At 42.5% G+C, this 12,734-nt stretch overlaps 1 long non-coding RNA gene across 1 annotated transcript; it reads left to right on the top strand.

The window, feature by feature from the left end:
- Nucleotides 1–58: 58 nt before the first annotated feature.
- LOC139438049 (uncharacterized) lies at nt 59–2,480 on the top strand. The gene is made up of 3 exons (XR_011647926.1): nt 59–242; nt 1,032–1,077; nt 2,084–2,480. It is a non-coding gene; the product is annotated as an uncharacterized lncRNA (long non-coding RNA).
- The last annotated feature ends 10,254 nt before the right edge of the window (nt 2,481–12,734 follow it).

Below are 12,734 nucleotides of genomic sequence, written 5' to 3'. Positions count from 1 at the left end.
GGCGGGTAAACTCCTCCTCCACGATTTTTGTTGTTTCTTTCTCCAGTTCTTATTTGCACCCGCTGCCCAGCATTTCTTGCAGAAGTCCGCGATGGAGGAAAAACTGCAAGAAGTCTAACTGTCCTTCTCAGTTGGGTACTCCTTAAATGTTTCAGCCATACAAAAGGATAATTTTAACATGACGATTGTAAGGCCAAGGGTACAGATAGGAGAAGTGCCCTTAAGGAAGGTTACAGACCGAGGTATAGAATCTGATTCCATTTGCTATATAATACATGCATGTAAAGGACCGGAAAGCTATACAGCAAAATGTGACCAGTGGTGATAGTACAACGATAGTACAGATCGTTGTGTATGCTTCTGGGTATTTTCCAAAATTTCTATGGTGGTGCAGCATACTGTAGACATTAAAAGTATGGATTCTGGAGCCAGGCTGCCTGTCTTCAAATCCCTGCTCTACCTTCTATTTTATGAGCTCTGTAACCTTGGGGAAGTTACCTCACCTCTCCCTGGCTCAGTTTCATGATCTGTAAAAAGGTTCCTACTTACAGGTTGTTAAGAGAATTAAATTTTGTAAAGCACATATAACAATGGCTAGCTCATACTTAGTGTTAGCTTGAAGTGAATCTTTTTGAATTTGTGGCTCGCACTCTTTTTCCTCTTCTGTGAGTCCCGCCCTCCATCACTGTAATTTGTATATAATATCAGGGCTTTTTCTCCACTCCAAGAGTTGTCCTAGCTTGCTACCACCAACCAGAATATATAGGTCCTCCAGCTCAGTTCAATTTGGATACAACCTGTTTTAGTTTCCTTTGCTGCTCAAGCAAATACCATACAATGGGTTGGCTTAAACAATGGGAATTTATTAGCTCATGGTTTTGAGGTGTCCACATCAAGGCATCATCAACACAATGCTTTCTTTCTGAAGACTGGCATTGTGGGGCTGGCTGTTTGCCTGTGATCCTTGGTCCTGGGCTCCTGGATCACATGGTAATACAATGGCCTCTCCTGACCTCTTCCTCTTCTTCCAGGTTCCGTTGATGCTCAGCTTCTTGCTTCCTGTGGCTTGCTTATAAGGTAATCTAGTAATAGGATTAAGACCCATCCTGACTGAGATGGGCCACACCTTAACTGAAGTAACCTCATCAAAAAGTCCTACTTAAAATGGGTTCACACCCACAGGAATGGATTAAGTTAAAGAATGTGTTTTTTTCTGGGGTACATGACAGCTCCAAACCACCGCATGACCTACTGGAGTTGGCAGTTGCCTCATACCCAAACTAGGGCGTCAGCTTTGGAGGTGTTTCTGAGATTGTCCTCATCTACAACTCTGATGTAACAAGCAGCTTCCCTCATGTCACTCTGATGTGACCTCTGGACACATCTTGAGCAGTTCTTGTTTCAGATTTGGGTTATCAATTCTGGGGAACATACCCAGTGCTGAGGAAATCATTGCTTTCCTCCTCTACTTTCAAGGTGTGTTCCATCCCTGATACTAACTTTCCAGGTCCAGCTGGGAGATGAGAGGGAGTGTTGACAATGGCAGTGTAGCCTCACATTCGTTGGTCCAGGAGGCACAGGAAGTGCCCTTACTTCAGATTTTTCAATGGAAAGAACCTTTCCTGTTGTGATTGGCTATGGCAGTTGCAGACTGGGTATAAAGTCAACTAGAATTCCTATCTGAATGAAGAACCAGATTAAATGGCTCATGTGCCTGGCAAATGCTTTGGTGCCTGGAACATTGTGAGAGCTCTGTAAATTCCAACAGATAATAACAGCAGAAAAAAAAATCAAGCCTATATAAATGGCTGAATTTGCCCAAAGCAGTGCTACAGGCCAACAACTCCAAGGAGAAAAGGATGGGCATAGGTCCACTGGGGGTTTCAAGGTCAAAACCACTTTAAGAGAGCCAGATACAAAGTTATGTACTATCTCTATGCAATATGCACATATACGGGTACATAGGAAAAAGATGGGGAAGGAGTTATGATAAAATTGTGTTCATTCTAAAATGTGAGTTTGTGGATAACTTTTATTTTTTTCTGTTTATATATAATGACATGCATGATTCTTTTTTATTCAGGATAAAAGAAGGCAAAGCAAACAATAAAAATGCCAGCTTCCATACTGGATTAAGGCTGAACCAGTCTGTGGAGGCAGACTGTCAAGGAGAGTGACAAATTAACTAGAGAGGGCAGAGGGAACAGAGGGGAAGAAAGCCTTGAAACCATGGTAACAACTGCAAGTGAGTCAGAGCCAGTAATGGCTGCCAGTTGTATTTTCTATTAATTATCACTTTAGACTATTTTTCCAAGCATTACTTAAACTAGGAGCACCAGGAAAGGGAAGCTAACAATGCTGTTACCAGGACAGAGGTTTATAGACTTTGGCCCAGACTCACTGCCCCATCCCACCTGCTCCACAACCAAAGGGCTGCAATTTCTTCCCCATTTGTTTTTTGTTTTTTGTTTTTTTTTTTAGAGAAGGGAGTCAGAGAAGAAGATTTCCTGTGCAATGGAATAAATTGTCCAGCATTGTCTAAGCAAAAGAGCCATAGTTTCTGGAAGAAATTAGTGTTCCAGACACTACTGAAGCAAATTTTTTTCAGAGGCAGTGTTCATCAGAATCAGTGGAGAGCAACCAACACAAACGGCATGTGTACCATGGGCCAGGTGCTTTCCCTTCTTGGTCTCTTTTTGTTTTCACAGCGGCCTTATTTGTTGCTGTTGCCATTTTAGGGCCAAAGAGACAGGCTCAGAGAAGTTAAGAAACATACAGATGGGGTCTGTGGCAGGGTCACGTTGTAAACTCGGGTATGTCTGACTTCCATGCTGGTACCCTACCCAAAATTCCGTGCTCCCCTAGGCTTTGCCATCCCCTAAATAACATCCAAGAACACCCAGCTCCTTTTGTTTTCAGTGTATTTTCAACATTTAACCTACTGAGGACCAAGTCAGCTTGTCAGGGACTTGAGACCTGGGAGGGTGCACCCTGGCCAAAAGGCACCAGGATCAACTTATATTCTTTCCATGAGACATAAATAAAAGTTATACTCTGGTTTATGCATTGGCGTGTTTGCTATGAGTAACCTGGAATGTTATGAGATCACCTCTTTCTGCTCTGCTGGCCTTACCTCCCAAGCCACAAATACACAGAGGCAAGGAGAAAGAACACAGCCCTGTTGGGAGAATGGGCAGTCAGCTGTAGGCTCAATAAGGTCTTAGCCACCATTCATTTTGGTAGCAGTCCCTCTATGATGGGTATAGTAAGCCACTGTCCCTTCTCTGCACTTCCTTATTGTTTTTGATAGTCATGACATTCCATTGTCTCCACTGTCTTTTGCTTTTGTAGTGGTATGACAGATTAGAGGCCCTCAGCATCTCTTATCACTGTGGGAAACACTTCTTTGTGCTTGATGCCTTGTCAGGGAGTTGGAAGACCTAAGCATCCCGAGTGGCCCCAAGCGCTTGTTCTCAAGGGAGACGATTCCCTATCAAGAAGAGTAACTTAATGGGGTAATTATACTACTATTCCTTTTATATACAGACATGTTTATTTAAATATTTTTTTAGGAGGTATGGGGGATTGAACCCAGGACCTTGTACATGGGAAGCAGGTGGTCAACAACTTGAGCAACTTCTGCTCCACTACTTAAGTATTTTAAATTGGATTTTCTTTCACAGATACTGATTATACTTTCCCATTAAGTAAAACTGTACTCGATTTCACTAAAATAAAGAGAGGCAGAGAGAGGATATTGGCAGAAGTGCTCTTTTGCATCCTCACCCTCAGGAACTGGTCTCAATGTCCCATGGATTCTGCCTCCGAAATAGCTTTCATCCCACCATCATTTTACAGTGGACAATGAACATTTTGCTAGATTTACATTATCAAATATTCATTTGGTAATCTGTTATGCATTTCAAAGAAACTTCTAGACATCAGTGTACTTCACCCTAAACACTTCACCAAGCATATTCTTCAGCAAGTGTGCCTTCAAATATACTTCATCAGCGTGAAACTAGGATCCACTAATTGTCTCTTGCACTCATTCCTGCCCTCTTCCCCACTGCCTCTGTGGTGGTTTGGAACTGTGCATACCCCTAGAAAATCATGTTCTTAAAGTTAATCCATTCCTGTGGGAGTGAACCCATTGTAAGTAGAACATATTGATGAGGTTCCTTCGGTTAAGGTGTGTTCTACCTCAATCAGGATGGGTCTTTTTTTAAAATATATTTTTTATTTATTTTTAAAAGATACATAGATCATACAAAATGTTACAATTAAAAATAGATCTGGGGAAGCGGACTTGGCCCAATGGATAGGGTGGCCGCCTACCACACAGGAGGTCTGTGGTTCAAACCCCGGGCCTCCTTGACCTGTGTGGAGCTGGCCCAGGTGCAGTGCTGATGCGTGCAAGGAGTGCCGTGCCACGCAGGGGTGTCCCCCACGTTGGGGAGCCCCATGCCCAAGGAGTGCACCCCATAAGGAGAGCCACACAGCGTGAAAGAAAGTGCAGCCTGCCCAGGAATGGTGCCACACACACAGAAAGCTGACGCAGCAAGATGACCCAACAAAAAGAAACACAGATTCCCAGTGCTGCTGATAAGGATAGAAGCAGTCACAGAAGATCACAGAAGAACACACAGCGAATGGACACAGAGAGCAGAAACTGGGGAGGGGGGGAGAGAAATTAAAAAAAAAAAAGATCTGGAGCAGATGGTGACTGAGTAAGGACTCCTAGAGTCGGTTCCTGCTACAGGGCAGTTTGTAAATACCCCAAGCTCTCTGGAGTTACCTGAAGCACCTGTTTGGAGGCTCCAGGAGACCAGAAGAGCATCCTGCCACATCCTTGAAGGAGTGGAAGGAGGTGGCTGCCCATTTGCAGAGAAGGCTCATAAGTAGAGGCTCCATGCCCCAGACAATGGTGCCCATCCTCCACTGGAGGCACAAGCCGCCTCCGGGGCTGTTCTGCGGTTGGAATTGAAAGCTGCACTTCCCCAAAACGGGGGAGGAAGAGATGGTTGGGCACCAATTTCAGCTACAGATGAGTAAATTCAGTGGGCTACAGTATAATCCTGAGAACAGCTAAAGTTTGAGCCTGTCCAAGCCAGAAAGAGGCCAGGAGCTGCCATCTTAACTCCACGCCTGGCATGAGGGGAAGCGGGGTGGACTGAAAATCCCAGTGCTGGTGGGGACTGGCTTCTTTCCATTCAAGTCAGATTGCAGCTCCAGCCTAGACCCCAGCCCCACCTCCAGCAGGAGGAAGCTACCGGGACCTGCGCCAGCCTCTTTGGGAAATTACCGGCCAAGCTTCAGAGACTGGTGATGATTCTACTCTGGTGGCACAAACTGCCTGAGGAGCTATTCTGTTGCTGGAATTGGAAGCTCCGTTTCCCCAAAAACAGGAGAAGGAGACGGTTGGCTGCCGATTTTGGCTACTGATTGATAGACTTGGATGGCTAAGATAAAACCCTGGGAACAGCTGGGGTGTGAATCAGCCCAAGTCAGAAAGAGGCCAGTGGCCGCCATTTTGACTCCGTCCCCAGCCTGAGGGGAAGCCAGGACCGAAAATCACAGTGATGGTCAGAACCAGTTTCTTTCACCCAGATCAGCCTGCAGCCCTAGCCTAGGCTTCAGCCCCGCCTCTGGCAGGGAGGAGGCTGGGGGGCCCTGCATCAGCCTATACAGGCAACTACGTGCAGGTACCTTTGGCTGGCACAGACTGAAAATTGGAAGTCTACTGGGGCACCTATGGTTATCTTGGACCTGCACTGCATAGATTGCTGCCCATACCTGCAGCTCCATCTCTGCCCCAGGCAGGGGAGAAAGGGGCATGAGGCTTCATCAGTCTCTCTGGACAGCTACAGTCTAGGCCCACATGACTTGGATTATTCCTCACAGCTGTGACTGTCCCTACCCCTGGCAAAGGAGAAAGGTGGAAGAAGCTTCACTGGTCCCTGGTGCAATGAGGGCAGCTTGAGCCTCCACAGTTTACAGCACCAACTACATGCTTGGCTCCTACTGCACAACCAGCAAGGGAGAAAGGGCAGGAAGCCCTAAACTAAAGAGAAAAACTGCACCCAGAATAAATACTCTAGTAATCCAGATGCAAAGACACTAACCAAAAATTACAATCCACACCAAGAAACGGGAAGCTGTGGCCCAGTTAAAGGAACAAGATAAGCCTCCAGATGACATAAAGGAGTTGAGACAACTAATCATAGATGTTCAAACAAATTTCCTTAATAAATTCAATGAGATGGGTAAGGAGATTAAGGATATTAAGACACTGGATGAGCACAAAGAAGAATTTGAAAGCATAGATAGAAAAATAGCAGATCTTATGGGAATGAAAGGTGCAATGAATGAAATTAAAAAACCTTGGAATCATATAATAGCAGATTTGAGGAGGCAGAAGAAAGGATTGGTGAGCTTGAAGAAATGGCCTCTGAAAGTGAACATACAAAAAAAGAGATGAAGAAAAGAATGGAAAAAATTGAGCAAAAGTGTGCAAACATATGTGTCATGGGTGTCCCTGAAGGAGAAGATAAGGGGAAAGGAGCAGAAGGAATATTTGAAGAAGTAATGGTAGAGAATTTCCCAGCCCTATTGAAGGACATAGATATTCATGTCCAAGAAGCACAATGCACTCACATCCAAAAAAAATATGAATAGGCCAACTCCGAGACACATACTCATCAGAACGTCAAATGCCAAAGACAAAGAGAGAAGTCTGAGAACAGCAAGAGAAAAGCAATGCATAACATATAAGGGATGCCCAATAAGATTTAGTGCTGATTTCTCTCCACAAACCATGGAGGCAAGAAGACAGTGGTCTGATATATTTAAGATACTACAAGAGAAAAACTTCCAGCCAAGAATCTTATATCCAGCAATCTTATATCCTTATATCAAAAATGAGAACAAGATTAGAATATTCACAGATAAACAGAAACTGAGAGAATTTCTAAGCAAGAGACCAGATTTTCAGGAAATACTAAAGGATGTGCTAGAGCCTGTAAAGAAAAGACAGGAGAGAGAGGCCTGGAAGAGAGTCTAGAAATGAAGATTATATCAGTGAAAGTAACTAAAATTGTCAAAAGAGTGGTGAAAATAAGATAAGACAGATAAAACTCACATAGTCAGAAATAAACAACCAACAATGTGAACAACTTGTGTTCAGAAAATGGCAACTCAATGTGAAATAAAAAAAAGTTCTAAACAACTTGAAGAACATTCCATGCTCATGGACTGGAAGACTAAATATCATTAAGATGTCAGTTCTACTTAAATTGATATACAGACTTAATGTAATCCCGATAAAAATTCCACCAGCATTAAAGAAAAAATTAAAAACATGACCATCAAATTTATTTGGAAGGATAAGGGGTCCTGAATAGCCAGAAACATCATAAAAAAGAAAAGCGAGGCCTCATCTCCAGACTTTAAATCATATTACTAAGTATAGTGGTAAAAAACAGTATGGTACTAGCATAAAGACAGACACATAGACCAATGGAACCGAATTTATGGCTCAGAAACAAACCATCACATATATGGTCAAGTGATTTTTGACTAGCCTGTCAAACTCACACAGCTTGGGCAGAACAATCCATTCAACAAATGGTCCTGAAAGAATTGGATATCCATAGCCAAAATAAGGAATGGGGACCCCTATCTCACACCTTATCCAAAAATTAACTCAAAATGGATCAAAAACCTAAAAATAAAAGCAAGAACCATAAAACTTCCAGAAGAAACTATAGGAAAGTATCTTCAGGCCTGGTGGTAGTTGGTGGATTCTTAAAGGAGGTAAGAGGAGGACTGAATGGACTATTGATATTTAATGTATGTAGAAGTTTTAATTTGCTTTACTATAAAAGTGTAGAAATGTATAGAGTGGATGGTAACACACAGTGAGTAACAGCTAGTTTATAAATGGGGATGTGACTGAAAATGGTAGTCTAGGTATGTAAATACCAATTGACAGAATGCTGGAGAATAATCTAAGAACTGGATAGCACAGTAAACTAAGAGGTGGATGAGAATTGCGGTTGATGGTACGGATGCAAGAGTGTCCTTTGTTAGCTAGAGCAAATGTATATTACTGCTGCAGGGTGTTGGGGATGTGGAGAGGCATGGGAAAAATATGGCTGGAGTGTTCTATGGACTATGGTTAGTAGTAATATTAATATTCTTATGTTATCTATTCAAAAGATGTACTGTTTTGATAATGCATCTATTCGAAAGATGTACTGTGTTGATAATGAGGCAGTATGAAAAAAGTGAGCTAAATGTACACTATGGACATGGTAATAATCAGATGATATTATCTTACCTTTAGCAAATGTTCCACCACAGTTTGATGTGTTGATGGAGGGGTATTGTTTGGGAATTCTGCACATGTGCATGATTGTTTTATAAGTTCACAACTTCTGTCATAAAAATATATTTCAAAAGTAATAGGGTGGGTTGGGGGAAAACACACCAAATGTACGAAAGGGACTACAATTAGTAGTAAGATTTTGACATTATTCTTTCATAATTTGTAACAAACGTTTCACGACAATGCAAGGTGTTGGTGGAGGGTTGATGTATGGGACCCCTGTATGATGTTATGCATGTTTGCTTTGTAAGTTCACAACTTTTACTATACACTTAATTGTTTATGTATGTTCATATATAAATGATATAAATATAATAATAATCAGATTGGTTAGGGGAAAAATACTTTGTTTAGCAGTAATAGTTTGACAATGCTCTTTAATCATTAGTTAAAAAGGTTTAACAACAATGCAAGTTATTGGTGGTAGGGTGAGTTATGAGAGTCCTGTATGATGTTATATATGTCTGTTTTATAAGTTCACAACTATTATACACTTTTTTATGTATGTTTATGTATGAGTGATATACTTCAACAAATTAGTTAAAAAGAAATACAGAAGGTTCCTGTATGTCCCACTCCCCACACCCCCCACTTTTCCCACATCAACAATTTTCATTAGTGTGGTACATTCATTGCAATTGATGAATACATTTTGTTTTTTTGTTTTGTTTTTTTTTAAAGATTTTTTGTTTATTTCTCTCCCCTTCCCCCTCCCCCCCCCACTCCAGTTGTCTGTTCTCTGTGTCTATTTGCTGCTTGTTCTTCTTAGTCCGCTTCTGTTGTTGTCCATGGCATGGGAATCTGTGTTTCTTTTTGTTGCATCATCTTGCTGCATCAACTGTCCGTGTGTGTGGTGCCATTCCTGGGCAGGCTGCACTTTCTTTTGCACTGGGTGGCTCTCCTTGCCGGATGCACTCCTTGTGTGCATGGGGCTCTCCTACACTGGGGGCACCCCTTCGTGGCAGGGCATTCCTTGCGTGCATCAGCACTGCACGTGGGCCAGCTCCACACGGGTCAAGGAGGCCCGGGGTTTGAACTGTGGACCTCCCATGTGGTAGATGGACACCCTATCCACTGGGCCAAGTCCGCTTCCCTGATTAACACATTTTGGAGCATTGCCACTATGCATGGATTATAGTTTATGTTGTAGTTTACAGTCTCTCCCACACAATTGTGTAGGCTGTGGCAAGATATATGATATCCTCCATCTGTCCCTGCAATATCACTGACGACAACTCAAGTCCCAAAAATGCCCCTATATCAAACCTCCTTTTCCCTCTCCCTGCCTTCAGCAATTCCAGTGGCCACTGTCTCCACATCAATGATATAATTTCTTCCATTGCTAGAATCACAATAAGTCTATAGTAGAATGCCAGTAAGTCCACTCTCGTTCATATTTTATTTCCCAGTCCTGAGGATTCTGGGATGGTGATGCCCACTCCACCTTGAATTGTGAGAGAACTTCGAACCCATATGGCTGTTGGATGGGATGCTCTTGCTTGCATTTGTAGACTCTTTTGGTTCCTTGGTGTGGTGGTTGTACATCCTCACCTCCTTGTTAGCTGTGCTAGGCGAGTCCAATGAATTGGAGAGTAGGTGTTGCACTTCTGCTGAAGCTCAGGACCCAGCTGGCACATGGACAGCCCAGATATACACACACCAACCCCAGCACCAACCACAGGTTCAATAAAGGGGGCAAAAGAGGCATGTGTAGAGAAGTCACATCTGATCTTACTGGAGTCCTTTATAAGACAATGAAATTCAGACAAAGAGAGAGAAGAACCACAGGAAGCAAGAAGCTGAAAGCAATGAAACCCAGAAGAGAAAAGAGAGGCTGGGAAAGGCTGCCATGTGCCTTGCCGTGTGGTCGAGAATCCCAGGATTGTTGGCAGATTGTCTTCAGGAAGAAAGCATTGCTTTGATGATGCCTTGATTTGAATGTTTTCTCAGCCTCAAAACTGTAAGCAAATAAATTTCCATTGTTTAAGCTGAACCCATTTTATGGTATCTGCTTTGAGCAGCTGAGGAAAATAAAACAGCTTGTTTCACACTCTCTGGACCATCAGAACATTGATCTTTCTGCCACTCCCTCCAAACTGCCCTGTGCAGCATTCCTGTAGGAGAACTCAGAAACACAGATCTGACACTGTCACTCTCACAATTACAACCCTTTATTGGTTCCCCACTATCTGATAGCTTAGCATCCAGCTCCTTAGTCTTGGAGGCCTAAGGGTCTTTATGCTCACATCTGCAGCTTCATTTCTTGCTAGTCCCCACTGTGCTGCAATCATACCACATTACTATTTCTCTTAGGACTCCATGCCCTTGTACTTGTTGTTCCCTCTATCTGGAATGCTCTCCCCCCATTTTTAAAAAAAAGATTTGTTTATTTATGTATTTATGTATGTATGTATGTGTGTATGTATGTATGTATGCATTTATTCTCCTTCCTCTCCTCCCACCCTACTGTTTTTGCTGTCTGTGTTGTCTTTTCTTCTCATTTTCTCTCCTCTAGGATTCACCAGGATTCGATTTTGGGGACTCCTGATGTGGAGAGAGGTTCCCTATAAATTGTGCCTCCTCAGTTCCTGGTCTCTGCTGTGCTTCACCTTGACTCTCCCCTTGTTTCTCTTTTTGTCGCATCATCATCTTGCTTCATGACTCACTTGCGTGGGCACTGGCTCACCACGTGGGCACTTGTATGGGCACTGGCTTGCCATGTGGGCATGGTTTCTCTTCTTCTTTTTCACCAGGAGCCTCAGGGATTGAACCCAGGTCCTCCCATATTGTAGGCAGAAGCTCTATCACTTGAGCCACATCTGCTTTCCTTTTTTTTTTTTTAATTTGAGGAGTTGTGAGTTTACAAAACAATCATGCGTACTCTACTCTTCCCCCATTTTTCATTTGGCTGACTCATATTTATCTTTCAAGACTAAGCTCAGGTACTACCTATGTCCTGGTTTGCCTTTTGTGGACTCCAGAAAATTATGTCCTTAAGCTAACCCATACCTGTGCCTGTAAAGCAGTGTAGCTAGAGCCTTTTGATTAGATTCAGTTAAGGGAACTTTGATTAGATCACTTGATTATTTTGCTTTAGGGCCTTTAATTGGACTTTATCAGTGAGGTATGGCCCAGGTTGGGTCTCTACGCTCTTCCTGGGGCCTTATATAAATTGAGAACTGGAAGCAGAAACACACAGAGAAAGGAAGCTGCCATTTTGACCCTGCAGTGAGAGAGAGGACTTCAGGAATGGCAGTGATCAGCCACTATCTTGCTTTGCCAAGTGGCAGGACTCCAGGATTTGCCAGCAGCCGATCTTTGGTGAGAAAGCATTTCTGATGGTGCCTTGATTTGGACATTTCATGGCCTTGGAACTGTAAGCATTTATCCTAAATAAATTCCCTTTATAAAAACCAACACATTTCTGGTATATTGCATTGGCAGCTTTGGCAGACTAAAACAACCTACTCCTGATACTTTTCTCCTCCTTCTTCCAGGCTGGACTAGATACTCCTCTGTGCTCCCAAGGCACCCAATGCTTATCTCTAACATTTGTATGATTTCTATTCTATTAAATATGTAAAGTTTTGTTTTCTGGCCCAGAAAATGGCTTATTTTGTTGAATGTTTCATGTGAATTTGAGACAAAAATGTACTCTGCTGTTGTTGGGTGGAATCTTCTATAAATGTCAATTAGATCCTGTTGGTTGATGGTGTTGTTGAGTTCTTCTGTATCCTTGCTGAATTTGTCTACTTGTTCTATTAATTGTTGAGAAAGGGGTGTTGAAATCCCCAGCTGAAATAGTGTTTTTTGCCTATGTCTTTTTATTTTTTTTAGCTCTATCAGTTTTTGCTATGAGTAACTTGAAGCTCTGTTATTAGGTAAATACATGTTTAGGATTATTTTGTCTCTTGATTATTTGGCAATTTTATCATTTTGAAATGACCTTAGCTCTGGTAATATTCTTTGTTCTGAAATCGACTTTAACTGATATTAATATAGGTGTCCCTACTTTCTTTTGATTAGTGTTAGTATGATATATATTTTTCTATCGTTTTATTTATTTTTTTAAAGATTTATTTATTTATTCCCCACCCCTCATTGTCTGCTCCCTGTGTCCATTCGCTGTGTGTTCTGTGTCTGCTTGCATTCTCATTAGGCGGCTCTGGGAACCATTCCTGGAATCTTCTGGAGTGGGAAACAAGCAATCATTCTCTTGCGCCACCTCAGCTACCTGATCTGCTGCACCTTTGTGTCTCTTTTCGTTGCATCATCTTGCTACACCAGCTCTCTGCATGGGCCAGCACTCCTGCGCAGGGAAGCACTCCTGCATGGGGCAGCACTC

This window comes from Dasypus novemcinctus, chromosome X (assembly GCF_030445035.2).
Source record: "Dasypus novemcinctus isolate mDasNov1 chromosome X, mDasNov1.1.hap2, whole genome shotgun sequence".
Classification (NCBI taxonomy): Eukaryota; Metazoa; Chordata; class Mammalia; order Cingulata; family Dasypodidae; genus Dasypus; species Dasypus novemcinctus.
Note: the sequence above shows the minus strand (reverse complement) of the source record. Positions and strands in the feature narration are given on the sequence as shown.